Source organism: Aotus nancymaae, unplaced genomic scaffold, assembly GCF_030222135.1.
Source record: "Aotus nancymaae isolate 86718 unplaced genomic scaffold, 86718_ANA_hifiasm-v0.15.2.pri h1tg000022l_1, whole genome shotgun sequence".
Classification (NCBI taxonomy): Eukaryota; Metazoa; Chordata; class Mammalia; order Primates; family Aotidae; genus Aotus; species Aotus nancymaae.
The window spans coordinates 41,212,824-41,234,726 of record NW_026988435.1 but is presented as its reverse complement, the minus strand read 5'-3'; the positions used below and the strand labels follow the sequence as shown (position 1 = coordinate 41,234,726).

Below are 21,903 nucleotides of genomic sequence, written 5' to 3'. Positions count from 1 at the left end.
ATTTGCAGTTATTACTCTTTTATAGTTAAAATATTCCCAATTAACCTGTACAGCCTCTTACAGGCTGGATCCTCCTATTGTGGTCACAGCATGTTTGGCAAACGACCTCTTTGTCATTGCTCTATTAAGACCCAGAATCTTCATTGTGCCCATCAATCTTACCCACAGGCTTTATGAATTGCACTTTATCATAGGCTCTTAATTTATAGAATTTTATTCCTCAGCAGACTTCTTTCATGAAGTTTAAAACCTTGTTGACACGCACTCTTATTTCATATAATTTTATGTTACTGCCTTAGATTCTTTTCCCTTAGTCTTCAATAGACCTGGCTTAATTCTAACATGCTAAGCAACAGTAGCAGTTTCCCAAAACATAAGAACACAAAGAATACCAGAGGAATATTTTCTTCTAATTTCCCCCATCCTAACGCTTTTCTCATTAAAAAAAAAAAAAGTGCAGCTTGCCACCAGTGCTCATTTAATTTTACATAAACACGCTCTTTGAGGCTGAAGCAAATATGACTGATTTTCAATGTGAAAATAAAACATAAAAATCGTTCTTGGAGTTATTTCCAAACAGAACTAACATCAGAATCATCTGAACCATCCGAATTGTCTATTTAGGACAAATCAGATTCATCAAATGAATCTCTGGCCAACCACTGTTGAAGACTGACATTAACATCGTGTGTAGGAATGCTGTGTTTTCCAGGATTTGACATCTTCAGCAATCAAGAATTACTATATTTTGTAAATAAAAATACAACTACTAAAAACAGAATGCTATAAATACAATGATGTCCTTTGTTTCCAAAGCTGATATACTAGAGTGACGTGAAAATAATAATAAAAGTAATATATTGTGTGGCGAAGTCATCTCCGGGTGAATGCTGCAGCCTCAAGCGCTGCCAGTGAGTATTCTTGGGGCAAACAGGAAAAGAGGTAATCCTCCCAGCTAAGCAATATTCCATATAAGCCATTAGCAGTTTTCTTTAGTTTCTGGAAATAATGTTTGTTTCTGCAGTTTTTGTTACATCGTTTCAGTTTCTGGGTTGGGATTGTAATTCTTAGAATGGTGATATCTACCCAAGTGAAGTTCTTAAAACTGTGGAATGAATAGGTTAGCATTACTCTTTTCTACTTCAAACCAGTAAAAGATTCATGGTCTGAGGTCACTGAGTGCTTATGCTGTGAGCATTCGTTTTCTGGAGTTAAAGGAAAGAAAATAAACACACTTTGAAACAGAATGAACAGAAAGCACATTGGAAAGGTACTTAGCTGTATGGAGAACTACACTTCCGGTGCTGGGGACACAGCAAGGAGAATGGGAGTGGAAAGGCACTGCCCATTGCCATCTTGAGGGATGAAAAACATTCACCAAAGATAGAAGCTCTTATAAGGACGAACAATCCAAAACCCACCACAGCAAGCTGGAACACACTGTTCTATCAGAGAAATCAACCTGGAAATGACCAGAAAGCTACTGATCAGTTGGAAAACAGATATAAGCAATTAATAGGCAAGAATGGAGCCAGGGCAACCTAAGGTGGGAAAGACGCAGATAAAAAGTAACTCTAGCAAGAATAAGATAATGTCATAAAGGGAAGTAATGATAGCAATAAAAGCTCAGATCGGTGATGAGAATCATCATCATCATACACAGATAGCACTCAAACCGCCTCATGCCTGCCACTGTTCTAAGTGCTTTCCACATGGAAACTTATTTAACCCTCACACCAACCCTGAGAGGTAGGCACCATCATTATCCCCATGATGAGGAAACTGAGGCACAGAGAGGGTAAGTGACTTGCCCAAGTTCCCAACAGCAGACACAGGCAGTGGTGCATTCCACAGCAAGGCTCTTGTGCCCATGCCTGCAACCCCCCGAAAGAGGGGCTCAAGTTTAGCCACAGCAGAATCACCTGGAAGGCTCGGGGTTGCTGATTCAGCAGGTCTGGGGTGAAGCCTGAGAATCCGCATGTCTAGCAAGTCCTCAGGTGATGCCATCTCTGGTGCTCCAGGAACACATGCTGGGAACCACACCTGAGATACATTCTCCCCTTGACAAAGAGGCTTATGGCTCAACTTTCTCTTAGCATCCTAAAATAACATCATTTCACAGAGATATAGAACAGCTGTGTATCCACTCCAGGAATGTACAACCTCTGCCATCCTCACAGATGAATGCCAACTACCCAGGGACTCAAGGCCATGGATGTTTTAAAGCAGGAATATATGGAGAATCTGATCAAAACTGTAACACATTATAACATGTATTATTATAAATGTTATATAAATAGTATATGTTGTAGAATGTATAAACGTATATTATGATATTTATATACAATATAAATAATTCTAGTGAAAACATTAGCTAAAATAAGTTCAGATAAATCTTTAATTCCCATGATAGATTTTCAGCTCTCATTTATGCTAGTCAACCCGTGTGTACATGCTACCACTTTTCTCTGAGTCTCAAAACTAAGCTCCTCCAGATTGGAGAAAGGGGAACCCTCCTACACTGCTGGTGGGAATGTAAATGAGTGCAGCCGTTACGGAGAACAGTATGGAGGTTCCTCAGCAAACTAAAATTAGAGTTTCCATAGGCTCCAGCAATTCCACTACTAGGTATAGATCCAAAGGAAATGAAATCAGTATCTCGAAGACATACCTGCCCCACCCATGTTCACTGTAGCATTATTCACAACAGTCAAGACATGGAATCCACCCAAGTGTCTAACAGTGGACGAATGGATAAAGAAGATGTGGTATATACACAATGGAATATTATTTAGCCATAAGAAAGAATGAGATCCTGCCGTTTGCAGCAATACAGATGGGATAGGAGGCCATTATGTGAAGTGAGATAAGCCAGGCGCAGAAAGACCCATATCGCATGTCTTCACGCATATGTGGGAGCTAAAAAAGTGGATTTCATGAAAATAGAGTGGAGTTTAGTAGTTACCAGAGACTTTGAAGTGGGATGAAAGGGAAAAAAAGAATAGAAATGTGTTTATTGCCATTGAACTATACACTCGAAATGCTAAAGACGGTAAATTATATATGTATATTTTACCTCAATCCAAAATTTTTTCAAGAGAATGCGAAAAAAAAAAGGATGGGTGGGGGGGATGACCCAGCTGTCACATGGATGCTTTGTTAGGGAAAATAAATTCAGTCTAAGAATAATTTTTTTTAATTCCTAGTAAGTACAACATTGATGTCTTTAAAACTTAGAGTCTGTTAAGCCAGATTTTGGAGGTTTTCAATTTGCCCATCTCAAGAAAACTTTATTCTGCAATTCACAGTGAACTAACAAGGCAAAGGTCCCACAGAAAAACATTTATCACAGTAAAATGGGGAGACAGCGGCTCCCCAGAACTGGGGTTCCTCACCAGGTCTTCAGTGACCTCATTCCATGTCCTTTAACCAGGGTGATGAGGCATAAAGAGTGAAATCTACATCAAATCCTAACTTTGGATTTCCAGACTAAAATTAACATGTGGCAGATCTCACTTTTAGGATCTGACAAAACATAGCTTCCTGTTTGTAAGAAAAGTTGCTTAAAAAGCTTTTTTGCATGTCAAATATTTCTGACAAATTAGCTTTTCAATGATCTCTTTGTCCGGAAATCCAAAATGCCTGGATTAAATTTGACTCTAAGTATCACAGACTGAAATATTAAGTAGAAAAAAATGCTTGACACGAATCTGCTTGGGGTTCACTGAGCTCAGGAGGTTTAAAACGATAGAGCCTAAAGCCAGCGAGGCTTAGCTCTCCTCCTTGTGCTCCCACGACTGTGGTCTCAGGAGCGCACACACTTCAACCTTTGGCCTCGGCCTTGGCCTTGGCCTTGGGTCCTGTTCCTCCCTACACTACAGAGCAGGGTAGGATCCGCTTCAAAGGATGGTCTGACTGTTCCAAGTCCAGCTTTTGACTTATCCATGCCAGCCAAGGACACAGACAGCTTTGCCAGTGGTCTCAGAAACAGATACGTTCATTGAAAAAGAGCAAGGTGGACAAAGTGGATTCTCAGCAGATTCCAGAGGGTAATCCTTTGGTTTGTATCTCCTAGGGAAATTCTACTTTCCTTCTGCAAAAGCACTTTTTCCTTAGACTACTGAGGACTGAGGATGGCCCAGAAAGAATGACCACTGCTTGGAGGCTGCAGAATCACTCATTCTCCTCCAGGAGAATTATGAGGATTTCAGGGGAAGCGCAAGTTGAAATTACAGCACACTTGCAAGCTAATTTCCTCTCGCTCAAAGACCTGTGTTTGGATGGTGTGTTTGAACTTGGAACCTATTGATAGAGCTGTGGCAATTTGGGAGGTTGTGGTTGATGTTATGTTGCTCCCAATTATTTGATGTGCCTCTCGGCTGGGTCCATCCACAAAGGATCCTTCCCTGGGCCTGTCCCTGTGGGGTGATAAGGGGACGTGGGGTGTGTTTCCTACTCCCTTGTGTCAGGTGCGGCCCTGCCACCTGCTTTGGCCAATGGAGTGTGAGCAGCAGTGACCCACACCATGCCTGAAGAGAGGCATCAGGCTCATCACAGGGCTTGCCTTGCATGTGGGTGGGTCATGGATCGGGCTGTTCCTTTCTTTTGCTAAGTGGGAAGAAGGAAACTTGGAACTGAGCCATAACTGAACTGCAGCTGACTTGATACACAGGTGAGAAAAAATTCTTGTTGCTGTAAGCCACACAGTTCTTAGAGCTGTTAACAAGGCAAAACCTAGGGAAACCTGACCACAGAGACACTTTCACTGTTAATACATATTTTTGTATCTTAGGATTATATGCCTGACCTAAAAAGTGAAAGAGGTAAAGTTCTGAAATATTATTATTATTATTATTATTATTATTATTTGAGATGGAATCTTGCTTTGTCACCCAAGCTGGAGTGCAGTGGCACAACCTCTGCTCACTGCAACCTCTGCCTCCTTGGTTCAAGTGATTTTTTTGCCTCAGCCTCCTGAGTAGCTGGGATTACAGGTACCTGCCATTACACCTGGGTAATTTTTGTATTTTTAGTAGAGACAGGGTTTCACCACATTGGCCAGGTTGCTCTCAAACTCCTGACCTCAGGTGATCCACCTGCCTTGGCCTCCCAAAGTGCTGGGATTACAGGTGAGAGCCACCGTACCTGGCCAAGTTCTGAAATATTCTTAATGTAAACTCTGAATGTTGGTCTATGACTAAACACTGAATACAAAAAGCACTCAAATTTAAGAAGATTTTAATAGAAAGAATGGCTTGCCTGATCCCTAAGAACCAGAAAAAAGGTGACTAATTATCTTTTGATTACTTCTGAGTCAATATTTACATTTATCATGACAAGATAACTTTTTTAGGAAAAGTTGTAAGGCCATTATATTCATCATTCTGATATTTTATGGAGCAAGAAGCCCTGATTTAAGGACCTAGTGGCCTCGGTGTCTGTAATCACATAGACACATCGAGCTGTCCAGGGACCACTGTCATTAGGTCATTGATAGCTTTTATTTGGGAAGGGACAATTTAAAAGGGTCCAGGCACTTTTCAAAGCAGTTATAGATACTATCTTATTGAATCCCTCTCTTTACCTTGGGAAGAAATTATTTTCTCTATTTTCTAGGTGAGAAAACTAAGCTTAGAGAAATTAAATAATTTACATATGTTCACAAAGTTAATAAATGGAGCACCTGGTGACCAAACCAGCTCTGTCTGCTCCTATCTAACCACCATCATCAGCATTAGCTTGCAAAGGAGTCTCGTGGTGCAGCGTGACAACGCTAAGTTCCTGCTCCCTGCCGTCAGCATCCATTATAGATTAAGCAGCTGTAATTAATTGACTCATTTCATACCCTGTGCCAGGCATGATATTAGGCATTATGAATTAATTTAATTCTCTCATAGATTATGAAGTAGGTACTACTATGATTCCCATATTCCAGGCAGAGAAACCGTGATACAGCACAAGGTATGTTGGAATTTATAGTCCACGTGTCTGATCTCAACACTGGCTCTCTTACTTCAGTGTGCCTTAGAATCGCCTGGCTGGGCTGATAAAAATGCAAATGGCTGGGTCCCACCCCAGAATTTCCAATTCAGTAGGTTTGGGGTGGAGCCAGAGGGTCTGCAGTTCTGAGAATTTCCCAGATATCCCTGATGCTGTTAGACCTTAGACTACACTTGGAAAACCACGATCTACACTCTTCACCACTTAAAAGTTATCTAGAACAGGGAGAAAATGAACAAGCCAAGGAATTAGATTGTCTAAAATTCAGTCTCATTACTTTCAAACAGAGGAACAGGCCTATGGTATTAGAAGGAGGAGAAAGTCAATGGGGTTAAATATGTAAGTACTGCAGATGCCAGGTGGAGTTTTTAGTTAGAAAACCTTTCCTTGAGGATAGAAGTTCAGGTGTAATGTCTTGGGGAGAAACTGAGAGTTGCTGGAAAAAAAAAAGCAAACAGTTGGTGGAAAATTGCTCTCAGATTTCTTCCTTGGATGAAGAATATCATTAAGGGAAGCTTTTAGCATTGCCCTGGCTGGGAACATTCGAGGACTATAGAGAGAACCTAGACTCTAAGCTGGGAAAGTTAGGGCTGCAAAACACTAGGGGTTCTCTTGCTGAAGTGTGTGGTTCAGGTGTTCCACACAGAAAGGGATTTGTGGTCAAATAATTTTGGAAGGATTTGTCTACTGAGTCCCCGAACACCGCACTGTATTCACTCTTTGGAGAGTCACATTGCACATTTATTATAGTTTCTGAGAAATCCTACAGTTATAAAACCTGTTTAACTGTAACTATATATACATATGTGTGTATGTATGTGTGTGTGTGTGCTTAGCCTTTATATGACATTTGAGAACACTTTGAGGAGTGCTGATCTTGTCTAAACTCTTCACTTTATATCTGGGGAGATAAAAGTACTTTGTTCAAGGTCACTGAGCCAGTAACAAGGTTAGAGCTAGAAACAAGCTTTTGTGACTCTTAGTCCATTTTATGGGTAGGTGTCACTCTTCATGGTCATGCTATATATTGAGATGAGTTATCCATCTCGCTGGCTCCTGAAGATGGGGTGGCATAGAATAGTGTGACCCCTCTCCCCTCATCCAACCACAGCATCCCCATCATCAGAACTGCAGGCTCTCATGCTCCACACCTGAGCTACTGAACCAGAATTTCTGCGGGTACAGTTCCTAAGAAACTGTCTTCCAAAGAATTCAATTTCCCCAAGGAATTCGGTAGCTGGAATTTGCTAGTGATGCCTTGGTGAATTGGAGAAGTCCCCCCTCACCCCACTATACGTTAGAAAAGCAACAAGTGTTCCTTTACAGGCCAATCCATGTGTGCATTGCATGTGAGCATCTAATAATGCAGTTTGCCTCTGCGGTCAGATATGCAGCCTTTTTCCTGTGTTTCCATTCCATTATTATTGTTTGGAATTCCATAAGGACTAAAAAAAATTCTTTTCCATCTCAAAATGTGGTTTGCATAGTTGTTCCCTTACTCCTCGATGCGGATTCTTTAAAAACTCTTTTTTTAAATCTCATAGAACATCAACCTTTCTCCACTTGACAAAGACAAGTTTAAACAGATACCGGGCTCAACAGGGGACTCATTTTCCATTTTCCGTGGCAAAGAATCTGAGCACTGGAATAAGCCAGAGGTATCATTTGCTGAATATTTTCATAAAGACAGTTTAATTTCAGGCCCTTTATTTGTGAGAGAGCTGGCTAACCCAAATACAACATTACACATCTGTCTGTTGTTATGAGTGACCAACCTCAGCTGAACATTATTACTTAATAACAGCTAACTTTCCTATACAGTGAGAGTGCCACAGCGGAGGGCAAATGGAAATTTCCTGTGGTTTACCACCTCTGGCCTCTCCCTGCTCCAACATGCGAAGAACTTGGGTAATAAGCATATTCTCCCTCTAATCACAGTGTGGCTTGGACATGCACTGTTGTGAGATGACTGGCAAAACAGGAACATTAATGTCTGGAAGTGAGTAGGGAGGGGGTGAGGTGGCGAATTGTACTGTGTCAGCCTCCGTAATGCACTGCCCTCCATTTTCTCTCTCTCTCTCTTTTTTTTTTTTTTTTTTTTGAGAGGGAGTCTCTCTTTGTAGCCCAAGCGTCTGGAGTGCAGTGGTACAATCTTGGGTCCCTGCAACCTCTGCCTCCTGAGTTCAAGAGATTCTCCTTCCTCAGCCTCCCAAGTAGCTGGGATTACAGACACATACCACCACACCCAGCTAAGTTTTGTATTTTTAGTAGAGATGGGGTTTCATCATGTTGGCCAGGATGGTCTTGATCTCTCAACCTCGTGATCCGCCCGCCTCGGCCTCCCAGAGTGCTGGGATTACAGGTATGAGCCACCATGCCTGCCCCCAATTTTCTCTTTAGGAAAGAGATTTCTTCAACGGGCTTGTGGAATCTCACTGACTATTTTTTTCTGGATTAGTTCAAACCTAACACAGACAAGTAGATGGCTCAGAACAGTACCATTTGGTTAAGGAGAAGGAAAGGAACAACATTTGGGTTTGTCTGACTGTAACTGGCATAAGTCAGAGTGAAAGGCCTCTGTTTTTGCAGAGGCCTTTACCAGCACTGGTAGAGAAACAAGTATTTTACTTAATGTGTGGTGTGTGTGTGTGTGTGTGTGTGTGTGAGACAGTCTTGTTCTATCGCCCAGGCTGGAGAGTACAATAGTGCGATCTCGGCTAACTGCAACCTCTGCCTCCTGAGTTCAAGTGATTCTTGTGCCTCAATCTCCTGAGTAGATGGGATTACAGGCATGCACCACCACACCTGGCTAATTTTTGTATTTTCAGTAGAGATGGGGTTTCACTATGTTGGCCAGCTGGTCTTGAACTCCTGACCTCAAGTGATCTGCTCACCTTGGCCTCCCAAAGTGCTGGGATTGCAGGTGGGCACCACCATGCCCAGCTTAACGTGTTTTATTTAATGAACCTTCCAAGTGGACATGGTTGGAGCATTCACAGGAGAGGACATGTGGGAAGTAAGCAGCAACGCTCGTTTCTTAACTCCTGCTTCTGTGTGACACGAGAAGCTGCTTGAGACTGGATCATGCCTTTTTACGCCGCCTCTTTATATAATTTGCAATTCTTCCAAATTGATTTTCCCCTGAATAAATCTCTCTCACTAAGATGTTGAGTGTGCCATTTTTTACCGCTTACATTTATCTTTCTTTGCTTCACATTTATAATACTTTGCACTGTGATGAAGGCATAGAAACACAGAAAGCACATTATAAGTATAGGTATCAGTTTCAGGCTGGCTTGTTTTCTGGCCTCATGCTGACTACATTTTCTTTAATTTGAAATAAATGTGGAGTTGTCAGTCTCTATAAATTGATGATTAATGGGCTTTGATGTAATTCACCTGCATGCAAAGGTAAAGTTCTTATCTTCATTGGCATTCATATTAGTTATTATCATGAATCTCATCCTGGGCTATGGATTTGAAACCTGTGCTTGATTTGAAACCAAGTTATTTAACAATGAGATGAATGTTAAAAAGTTTTGAAATTCTGTCTGACTGTGAGTCTACATTTTGACCACATTTCTCTGATACAGTAACTGTATCTCAGTGGAACACGGTTAATACGAAAATTCGTTTTAAAGACTGGTAGTATTTCTCAGTTGTTTGCTTGTCTCAAAGTTGAAAACGGAGTCCATGATCACTGAGTGATAATAAGAAATTTCAAACTTCTAAATATCTTCACATTCAATCAAAAATTAAGACATTTGGCGGTTAACTAATTTCCATCACTAAACAGTGTAAGGAAACAAGATCTAACCATCTGTAATTAGCTGGAGGACTATTGGCCCAAATTTGATGTTTTTAGAGTTGCAAAATAAAACACAAGATGCCCAGTTAAATCTGAATTTGTGATGGACAGCAAATAATTTAGTATGAATCTGTCACATGCAATATTTGCTATATGCTTATACTAAAATTATTCATTGTTTATTTGAAATTCAGAGATATATATGGTACTATCTCTATACATGTATCTATAGATGTACATAGCACAGAGTGGGCCTAACTTTGTATTTGCTAAATCTGCCAAATCTGGCATCCCTAGGGAAGAGCAAACTTATGATCAAGAGTCGTTCCTAAGGCCAAGAAACTTAAAGACATCCTTCTTAGAAGAAGAAAAGCAATCCAGGTTTTCCCAGTACTAAAAACTCTGAAAACAAATCTAACCATTGAGGGATGGGGGTGCAGCCTTTCCACGCATGGCTTAGCAGAGATATAAGAAAATCTAGGAAGTTTGTCTCATTTTTAAGATATTAGCTCAGAAGTCCTTGACATTTTCTGTTATGGTCCTTTTTGATGGACTAGTGGGACACATGCCTGCCTTCTTCAAATAAAGTGTTACAACAGATAAAGTCACAAAGATTACAGAAGACACCAATGCTATTAAAATGTACCTATTACAGTACTGAAAAGACAAAATTATCCAAATGTTAAATCAGAGCTAATGTTTTGAAGGTGTGGTGAGCAGCAATGTTATTTCAAGATATCTGAAGTGACTGGAATGTGATATTGAAATGCCTGTGATTTCCACTCTGACAGAGTCACAGCTGCAGCTAGTATATCTGTGGTTTGTACTCAGGTACACGCAACACAAATTGTAGTTAGAGGCTATTTAAAATAAACTGCTGTTCTTTTCTCCTCATCTGAGATCATGGATTCTCCTGAGTTCTACTCATATATTCTCCAGGCTCCACGGCCCTGGGATTAAATCTGACTGTGGAGGAAGTTTCTAAATGCTGTAGGTATCACCAGTAATTCTGGTAAGATAACAGAACCACACCAACCTATAGAATCTTCTTTGATTTTTTTCCCCATAGACAATCTCTTGGCATTTTTAACAGCCATCTCAGATACTGTGTCTTTTATAAAAATTGGCTGAACACTTAACAAAATCACAGCTAATCCCCTTTCCAGTAGGATATTCTTGCAGGCACTAACATTAGTAATGAACATTACATTGGTGCTCACATCATCAGAAAGGTAAGACCAGTGGGGAGACAGTTCAACATCTTCTGCTCTGGAAGTAATGGCATAGTTTCTTCTGACATAAAAACAGATGGAAAATAACAGAAAACAGCTCAGATACATACATGATGCTGGGTCTTCATGGCCTTACCGTAGCACTTCTCAGAAGCAGGAAGGTGGATTTTTATAGCTAATATACCATTCAGTCACATGCAACTTCATATTGCCATGGTTTCATCATAACCCTTACCAGGAAAGAGAAAGCTTACTCATCTAGAGTACTAATTGAGACAATAGTCCCTTTCATAAATCCTCCGGTAGCTCCCACTGCTGACAAGACAAATCCTGAACACCTTGGAAAACCAAAAAGACCCTTAAGCCCTGGCTCTCCCTCCCTCTCCGGCTTTATTCACCTTGGGACAGAGCCTGGGTGTATACGTGCCCCTTCCTGAGCAGCTGGGTGCCCTCCCAGCCCACGTCTGGCACATGTGATTTCTTCCTGAAGGTTCTTCATTTTCTCCCTCTCTTGGTTAACTCCCACCTTTCCTTCAAAAGTCAGGTTGAACATTATCTCCTCTGTACTTAAAAAAAATTAAACAATTCTTCAGAGGCAGTATAGTGTAAAGATTAAGAGCACAGAATCCTGCTTCTGTTAACATCAGCTATGTGACTTTGGACAATTTCCTCATGTGCAGAATGGCGATGGTGATCATTTCTATGCCTCATGGGGTCATGTGAAGCAAAAACAAATTAAGCACCATAAAACTTTGCCTGCTCATACTAATCATTATACAAGTGCTAACTGTTATCATCATATGCACACCACGAATGAAACACAAAATACGACTTATCAAAATAAATCGCATTTACCACAGGTGAACAGCAGAGGGTTCCTATAAAGTTTTCACAAATCGACAAGAGCCTTCAGCCTCCTAAGTGGGCAATGTTTGTAAAAACATAATTCAGAAAATGTTTAAAAGGTGAAAAGACCTTTCCACACTTAAACATTTATTTATTGGCTTGTGTGGCAAGAATTTATCGAACACTAGCTAGGCGCTAAGCATGGTACACGGTGCCGCTGATGAAGCCATACGAGTCACTCGCTCCTTGCTCTTGGGGAGTTTGCAGGAGAATGGGGAAGAGAGGCACTAAATAGGTCATTAGGCAAGTGATTTAAAGACATTTCTGGGAATAACTGGGGGGAAAGTCAAGGAGGGATGAGAAACCAGCACATGAGGTATACAACATGTCCGAGTCTGGAGTTGGAGCATGGAGCTTGGCACCTTCTAGGAAGCGAGGAGGATATCGATGGGAACAGGGAGCAGGGTCAGGTAGGAGTGAGGGCAGAGACGCATCATGCAGGGCTTTGTGGGCTCCTTGAGGACCGTCACGCTACCCGAGGAGCACAAGGAGCATCTCGGGGTTTTATTCGAGAGAAAGAAAAGATCAGACTTGCTTTTGAAAGTGATCATGTTAAACACAGCATGGAGAATGAATTGGAAAGAGTCAAACATAGATGCCGAGAGTCTGTTTAATTGGCACTTTCCGTAATCTGAGTTGAAATTACTGATGTATGGACAAGGGCGGTGTTAGCAGCTTGAGAGCTACTGGCCAGGAGCTCTGGGTGACAGCTCCCAGACGGGGTCAACAGGCACCTCCAACAGGTGGATGTTAGGAAGTCAAGGCAGGGAGAGGACAAGGTCTCACCGATGACTCCAGGCTTCCTGACAGGGAAACGACGTGTGTTGTTGTGGGCAGAGTCTCTCTTACTGATTCAGAGGACACTGGATCTTCCCCTGTAATTTTAACATTAGGCACATGTTATGGGACACTCAGATCGAGTGTTTTGGTATTATACCAGCATGGAGCTCACTCTCGTGCAGAATCCTGATGCAGAGACAGAATCTCATCTCCGGGGTGCAGGTTTGAAGGTGTGCACTGGAGGCTGCCTGAAGACATCTAAAGAGAGGTAAGCACTCGGGTCTGTGCAGATGGGCCTGGCATTCAACAGAGAGGCCTGGACAGGAGGGATGCCTTTAGCACAGAAGCTGACAAGTGGAATTTGAACCAGGAAAGTGCAGGAGCTTCCCCCTTAGACAGTGGAGTGTGGGAGCAGCCACCCAGACTGAGCCCGGCAGCCTCAAGACCAGGCAGAGTCAGAGATACGGACAAAGGAGACTGAGGAGGAACCACCAGTCCAAGAAACAAAAAGGCACCAGAGACTCGCTTTTCACTTATCAAATTACCGAACATTTTAAAAGACATGTCAACATTCCACATTGACAAGTTTGCCGAAATGAAGAGCTTCCTGCATGGTGTCTCATAGAGTAATCTGGCATAACTTTTTTGAGGGAGGCAGCAATTTGGCAATGTATACCCAAAGTTTTACACTATTTATGTTAGGCTGCTTGACTCCGTAGGTCTACTTCCAAGAATTAATAGGAAATGTGCGATAGGATCATGTACAAGACTGTTCTCTATATTTGTTATGGTATTAAAACACCAGAAGCAACCTGGGTCACCAACAATACAGAACTGGTTTTAAATTTATAAAACATGAATAGGCTGAAATATTACTCAGTGTTTAAAAATCACGATAAAATGCTAAATATGTTTTTTAAAAGGCAATTGATATAGCTAAATATACAGTGTAATCTCTCTGTTTCTCTCTCTAGGTAAGATCAAAATAAACACCCCTAAAATGTTAATAGCAGTTACCTCTTTAAAGGAAAACAAAATTAGAAAGAGTTTTCAATCAGATTTTCCATTTTTATGCAGTTAATCTGAAAATTCAATTTCCCTAGTGCAGACCATTTCCAAGCATTCCAGATTTTACTGTAAATGAGAAGTACTTACTGTGTTATATTATGCAAAGAAACTTTCCACACACTGTCATGGCCAAACCTTATTAAATCATCTACTCTCAGAGATATTTCTATTGTACGAATCCAAGAACCTAGGACTATTATTTCATGTCATCTTAAGGTTTCATTTCGTTGACTGAATTAGAAGAGTTTGCACTTCACCCGGAGATACTGCTGATAAAGCAGATTTCCTGCCCGATACCATTGCTCAGGCAGGTCTCTTTAGTCCGTATTTCTTCTTTGTCCTGTGCCTGGTAAACTACATATCCCATGAAGCGCCACTCAAATGTCATCTCCTCTAGCATACAGGTAAAGTTCATCTTGCTCCTCTCTTCTGCCTTCTCATTGTCCACACCTCATAATACGTACTGTGCTGCTGTAATGATCAGTCTTGAAGCTCACCTTTCCCCATACTCAGCTAAGTAGCTCATCCTGAATGGCAAACACAAGCCCTGGCATGAGGCAGGAACTTAATGTTTGAGAGAGGTACAGGGTGGGCAGAGATGCCATTCAAGAGGACTCAGAGTCTGATTTAGCAAGCAACGTCGCTCACCTAAAGATATCATGTCCAATGTTCTAGGTCAGAGAGGAATCCCAGAGAGGAATCCAGTCCACAGCTAGGCACATTGATGCTTCACTGATTTGAACAATTCAATTAGAAACATAGATTTTGTCTTCCTATTCTGATTCACAGCACACAGCATATGCCACAGTGTTGTATCTTAAAGAGGAAATTAGTTGTACATTTCTCAAAATGACAAAACCGATAAAAATGATGGACATACGGAAGTATATTCAATTTCACTCCACAAATTACTTCCTCTGTATGTTTCATTTTCCCCAGTACACTGACCCTCACAGACAAATGGTCCTAAGACTCCTTTCGGTTCTGTGTGCTTCCCTATACCAGGTGTCTCCAATGTGAGGTACACCAGTAACCCAAGCAGTAACAGTGACAAAATGATAGAATTATTCAAATGTAGCTTTCACTTTATCCTTTTAAGTGTTTATATATTATGCATATTTAGAAATGAATCCATGGGGAACTTGAATAAGTCTACAAGCAAAAAACACATCATTCTATTAAAAAAAAAAAACGGCCAAAGGACATGACAGACACTTCTCAAAAGAAGATATACAAACTGCAAACAAACATGAAAAAATGCCCAGCATCGCTGATCATTAGAGAAATGCGTAACAAAGCGACAAAGAGATACCATCTCACACCAGTCAAAATGGCTACTACTAAAAAGTCAAAAAATAGATGCTGGCCAAGGCTGCAAAGAAAGGGAAAGTTTCCACACTGTTGATGGAAATTAAATTAGTCCAGCCACTGTGGAGAGCAGTCTGGAGATTTCTAAAAGAACTTAAAACAGCTGTCATTTGACCCAGCAATACCATGACTGAGTATATTCCCAAAGGAAAATACATCATTCTACCAAAAGACACATGCATTTGTATGTACACCTCTGCACTGGGCACCACAGCAAAGACATGGAATCAACCCAGGTGCCCATAAATGTAGAATGGAGAAAGAAAATGCACCACAGAATACTATGCAGAATACTATGCAGCCAGAAGAAAGAATTAAACCATGTTCTTTGCAGCAACATGGATGGAGCTGGAAGCCATCGTCCTAAGCAACTTAATTCAGTAACAGAAAACCAAATACCACATTTTCACTTATAATAGCAGGAGCTAAACATTGAGCACACGTGGAGATAAATGTGGGAACAACAGACACAGCAGACTACGAGAGGGCTGTGGGGTGGTTTTAAAAACTACCTGTCAGGTACTGTGCTCGCTACCTGCGGTACAGGATTTATACACCAAACCTCAGCATCATGCAATATTCTCATGTAGTTAACCTGCATGTATACCCCATACCTAAAATAAAAGTTGAAAAAATACAAAATGTATGCAGTATGTTAGAACAGGATGAAAAATGTATATATTGTGCGTGTCTGTCCCTAAGTATCCTTGTGTGTGCTGCAAGAGACTCATTTTTGAATCCGTTGCTTTACACCAATGCCGATTAAACTTGCGTATGAATTCCCTGAGGGCTCATTTAAATACAAATTATTATTCAGAAGGTCTGGGCTAGGTCTGAGAATTTACATTTCTAACCAGCCCCCAGGTGAGGCTGAGGCTAGAGGTGAAAGCTCACACTCTGCATAGTAAACAGCCTTTTGCGGCCACTGCTCCTCATCTGGACAACACAGGACTGAACCCAGAAAGTGGTTTGATTGACTGTTTTCTCATTTCTCCCATGGACGGTCATAGCAAGCATCACGCTAGAGGCATACGAGAGAAGGTGATTCATTCCATCAGTGAATGCCATGGGACTTAATTCAGGCTAGCTTCTCTCACGTGGCTGTTGAGATAGGAGCCTCTGAGGAGCTTGCTGGACTTACACCTTTACTTACAGGGACAAAGTTCAAGGTCACTACATGACTTTTTTTTTTTTTTAGCATTTGGCTTATATCTGGAAACTTCCTTTATGGGAAACATAGCTGGAAACCAAGATTTTGACCACATCTGGTCATCAAAGATTCTGTGGTGCTAACAGTAACAGAGCACTTTCTCCACCTGTTCCCATGGGTTCGGGGCTTTCTCCACATGCTCATCTGTGCTTCTGTCTCCTAGAATGTTTATCTCAGTGTACTAGTTATATCTGTTTTGCTTCTGTATATCTAATTATAATAATTATTAAACCAACAACTGCCATTAGTTGAGAATGAATATGTAACTAGTGCTGTGTTGGCAGCTCACGCGTGTATAACTCCAAACTTCAGAGTAATGCTAGTAAAACCCTGATAAAAATTAGTCAATGGAGGCCCGATAAGTTAAAGGGTTTGCCTAGGGTCACATGACTAGTTAGTATTGGTGACGGTGTTTAGATTGTGGTCTGTACTCAAAGGCCAGATCTTGATTCATCATACCCCACCACCTCCTACCAGAATGCAAGCTGCCATATCTCACCTCATACATGCCAATGCCTAGGTTCTAGCAGGGCTTTCACGTCTGCTGAATGCATAATGGAAGCAAAGGGAACTTGGAATCCTCCAGTTACAGAAAAGCATCGCTGGGTCTCAAAAAGCAAGCTCCTACACATTGGTTGTAGTGATGAGTGAAACAGAGGGAAAGTCATTGTGTCTTAATCCCCTACAGTACACATAGCTGTTTACTGATGTGAGATGCAGATGGTACCATGCTTGTAAAGTCAGTGTTTCCTGGAAGTTCTTTGAGGGCAGGGGCTGGGCCACGTCCACCTTTCTGCCCTCAGTAGCACAGGTGCCGGCACGTGGTAGATGCTCCGGAAAAGTTTTAATGACTCATGACTATAAATGAGTCATACGACTTAATTGATGGATTAATAATCTATAAATTAAAGAATGAATGTCAAAAACCCAAACATGTAAGTGCTCTCCATGCATTTATCACTACCTGTGTAGTGTTCTAAATTGCTTTTTGGGAGTGATTTATAGTACACATTGTTCTATCTCTGTGGGAAATGAGTTTTCACAATGTTGAAACCCTCTGGGCTAAGAAGCACTTCCTTTTATCTGTTCTGACTCAGAGCCTCTTGGAAGCTGCACTCACCCTTGCAGATCACTTGGTGGATGACTCTTATGCTGTGAATCACCGGTATCCTCCAAGAGCACATGGAAGTTCAGATACAGCTTTTTTCCCTGAGAGTGGTTTGCTTCTTAGTGATGATTAATTATATCTGCAGTTACTCGTAGGATCGGATTTCCACTGGAGGAGAGTAATCACCTTCACATGAACATCAGCTTCTCATTCATTTAATTTGCCTCTCCCCTAATGCACGTGCACAAAATGAGCCTGGAAATTACTGTGGGTCCTGCTTGTTTATATTCATCTGGTGACCATTTCAGCAGCTTTATCAACAACATCTTGAAGAGGCCCAAGAATTTAACTTGAGAATCATGGCAAGGTCAAGTGTCTCTCCTAATCCCTCTCAATTCTCCCCATCAGTCATCAAACACTCATGCTTGATCTCTAGGACGTGCTTACAGAAATCAGAGGTGCCGAGTCTTAATTTGGAAAGACCACTGTCGACTTCTTAGTCATGAGAAACAGGACCTAGTTTCTTTTTGTTTTTCTTTTTTGATGCTACTATTGATTTATTGATTTTCCTGTGATAATTTCACACACATATTTTTTAATCTAAACACTCTCAGACCACAGTAGTTGGCAAGAAGCTGGGGTCTCTTTTCACTAAAATTAAGTGGTCATTTTTAGATACTATTTTGAAATCTCTCAAAAATCTTCCTAAAATATGTATGCAAAGTTGATAAATCTAGAATGTATATTGCTTTTGCTTTTGTTCTAGAATGTAAATGCCTTGATCAAACTTAAAGTTTTAAAAAATATTTTAAAAATACGAATTCAGATTTTTTTTAGTTGAAAAATAATATCCTACTCTTTGAATATATTCTAAAATCTAATTTTTTAAACTTTTATTTTAGGTTCGGGGGTACCTAAAAAGGGGTATGAAGGTTTGTTACATAGTTAAACTTGTGTCATGTGGGTTTGTTGTTTGGGTTATTTCATCACCCAGGTATTAAGCCCTAGTTCTCTTTTCTGCTCCTCCCTCCTTTCACCCTCCACCCTCAGGCAGACCCCAACGTCTGTTGTTTCCTTCTTTTTGTTCATGAGTACAGGACCTAGTTTCTAGCATGCTATTCCTATCACCGTTTTAAGTAAACCACAGAATGGGTGATTGAGAGATATTGTAAAACACACATAATTTAGTACTGAAAATTATACATGGGTCTGTGAACTCCAGTGGGACACCTCCATCCCTGCCCCAAGCATGGAACTGTGGTACTATTTCCTAAGAGCTGCTGTTATTCCCCAATGACTTCTAATTACCAAAACATCATTCATTCACTCATTTATTCAGCAAACAAATTTACTCTATTGTGGTTTTTGAAATACATGAAGGTGAGACATGCATGATCTCAGCCCTCAAAAGTATGCCATTTGATAGAAGAGATGACACACACACAAATTGTTATTATACCATGCAGAACAGGCTCCTTCATGCCGAAATAGTATCCCATGGACACTTGTACCATAAAAGTTGATACTCACTGGTTCGTGTGTAACCAGTGAGCTGGCAAGACTGTCAGCTGCCTAAAGACAAGGACCTTGTCTTCTTTCTCTCCATATTGTCCATATCTAACACAGGATCTGCCTGGATCACATGAATGAATGTGATCTATTAAGTAGTATTAAGGATTTCCAGGAGGAGGACTGATTCCTTCTAACTGGAAAAATCAAAGAAATTATCATGTGTTTTCTGTAGGAAAAAAATAGGAGAAAGAAGGTTGCAGGCAAGGGGAATTACCCAGGCAAAACTGTAGGGGGCAAAATACGTTTCAAGTATTCCCAACTGATTGGACCATAGGGTTTATCAATTATCAGCAATTTTCAACTATGGCTGCCTATGAGACTCACCTGGGGGGATTTTAAATGAACTAATGCCTTGGCTCTGACAGAGGACAATCAAATCAAAATATTTTGGTGGGGGTGGGGATATGAGTAAAAGCCTGAGATTTGCTCTTTTAAAAAAGGAGCCTCTGCTCTTTTTAAAAATGTTCCCCATTTGTTTTTGTTTGTTTGTCTTTTGAGATGGGGTTTTGCTCTGTTGCCCAGGCTGGAGTGCAGTGGCATGATCTTGGCTCACTGCAACCGCCGCCTCCCAGGTTCAAGCAATTCTCATGCCTCAGCCTCCCGAGTAGCTAGGACTAATTTCTTTCTAAGAAATTAGTATGAGGCCATGTTGGGAACTATGCTGGCAATGAATTTTTAACTGAAATATTTAATCTTTCAGCAGGAAAAAAGAAGCCAGGCTCATCTAACAAGACAGAGAGAGAGGGAGGAGAGCAGCCACACGGAGATCATTTAGGAGGCTGTTGAATTTGTCTAAGTGATACATGAACTCACATTGGTTTGGCACCAGGTAAAATTCACACGCCTATTCATTGTGAAGTAGGAGGGTTGAACAGGAGTGGAAAGGCCTCTGGAGTTTGCTGCCTGGATGGAAAACAAGATTCGGATGAAAAGTAGAGGGTATTGAGGTGACATGGTGAGGTTAGTTCCAAGCATGTCCATCTCTAGGAATTAAATTTGGTACTGGAGGTGGTGATTAAAGAATCATTGTACCTAGAAGTAAAAGTTGACCAGATAGAAGTCAATGAGAACTACAAAAAAAGAAAAATACCAAGGGAAGAAAGCAACCGAAGGGGCAATCTTAGAGATTGCCTGTATTAAAGAGGATAGGATTTTCTAGCAAAAGAGCTGGAGAAAGGGCAGCCAGATGGCTGGACACCTATGTAAATTCATAAAAGAAGACAATTAAGAAGGCAAGATTTCAAGAAAGGGGACATGATTCAGAGGTCAAATATTGGAAGAGGGACAAAGAAGCACTGATGTTATTAGGAGGGCAAGACAGAAAGGGAAGGGACATCTGCTTCCCTAAGATAGGAAGGAAAGATGAAAGGATATATTTATTGCCCATGTATTTACCCATCACCTACTATCTTTGACTCTACTAGACACAGGGGATATAATAGTGCAGACAAGGCATTTGCTCTCATGAAGCTTATATTCTAGTTGTGGGGAAGTGCAAGAAAGACAAGTTACAGAAAATGTGTGCATGAGTTCCACGTGGATTTGTTTTTGTCTTTTTTGTTTTGTTTTGTTTTTGTTTTGAGATGGAGTTTCACTCTTGTTGCCCAGGCTGCAGTGCAATGGCGCCATCTCAGCTCACCATAACCCCTACCTCCAAGGTTTAAGTGATTCTCCTGCCTCAGCCTCCCAAGTAGCTGGGATTACAGGTATGTGCCACCACGCCTGGCTAATTTTTGTATTTTAGTAGAGACAGAGTTTCTCTGTTGGTCAGACTGGTCTCGAACTCCCAACCTCAGGTGATTTGCCCGCCTCAGCCTCCCAAAGTGCTGGGATTACAGGCATGAGCCACCATGCCCAGCTCTTCCATGTGCATTTCTACAGACAGCATTTTCCTGTTTATTGAGGAGTAGAGGAGAGTAGAAATTGGAGAAGCATGATCTTAGTAAAGGGAACGAAGGTATGGCACTTAGGTGTAAGAGGAACAAGCTGAAGGATGTGGAACCAACTTGGCTAGCTTTTGAGTCACAGGTAGGAGAGGCAACAAGAGATGAAGAAAGGACTCAGCCAGCAGGCAGGTCCTTGTGAGTTTTTCAAGCACGAACACTAGTTCAAGTCTTTGCTTACCCCTAACGTGACTCTGCCCATGCGGAACAGCCTGGAAGCACAGGCTGCATAGGGAAGAGGTGGGCTGCCCAGAGTTGGGATTGGCAAAGCCTCCGTGGTAAAGGTTACTGGGGCCCTGGGTTTACAAATACCACATTAGAAACATAAACATTTGAAAACCACAGAATGTAAATGCTCAAGGTCACAGCACGCTCATCAGCTCGTGGAATCCATACAGCAATTGAGCGCATTAAGAAGCCTACTCACTCCGCTATCTAGTTTTGGAAGGGCTATAATTTAGTATCGCTAGCTATCAATTAGTCCTGTTTTCCTCATCTGTAAAATGAGAGGGTTGGACGAAATGACCTCAAAGTCCTCTTCCAGCACGATCAATGGTGAATGGTAGAGCACACGTGAAATTCTGAAAATTAATTTACTTCTTTAACATTTACGTTGATTGTTTAACTATTGATGTTCAAAGATGCAGCTGCAGAGCTACTACAAATCTTTTAGGTCTGTGAGCACAGAGCTGTTAGTTTTATGGACCACTCTGATTTTAAAATAAATTGCCCTGTGAAAATATGCAACCTAAATTCTGGTGGGAGAAATTTCAAGTGACATGGGTAATTAAAGAGAGTTAATTGATAGGTCATTGACAGGACATGGAAATAGACCAAGCAGAAAAGTATTAGACATGAATAGGTTTTAATATTTGCAAGTTTGGAAAATGACTTTGTGAACATTGGGA

General features: G+C 41.1%; 1 long non-coding RNA gene across 1 annotated transcript in view; it reads right to left on the bottom strand.

The window, feature by feature from the left end:
• Nucleotides 1–21,903, bottom strand: part of LOC135276397 (uncharacterized) — a 38,353-nt gene that overhangs the window by 934 nt on the left and 15,516 nt on the right. The gene's annotated exons all lie outside the window — the stretch shown is intronic.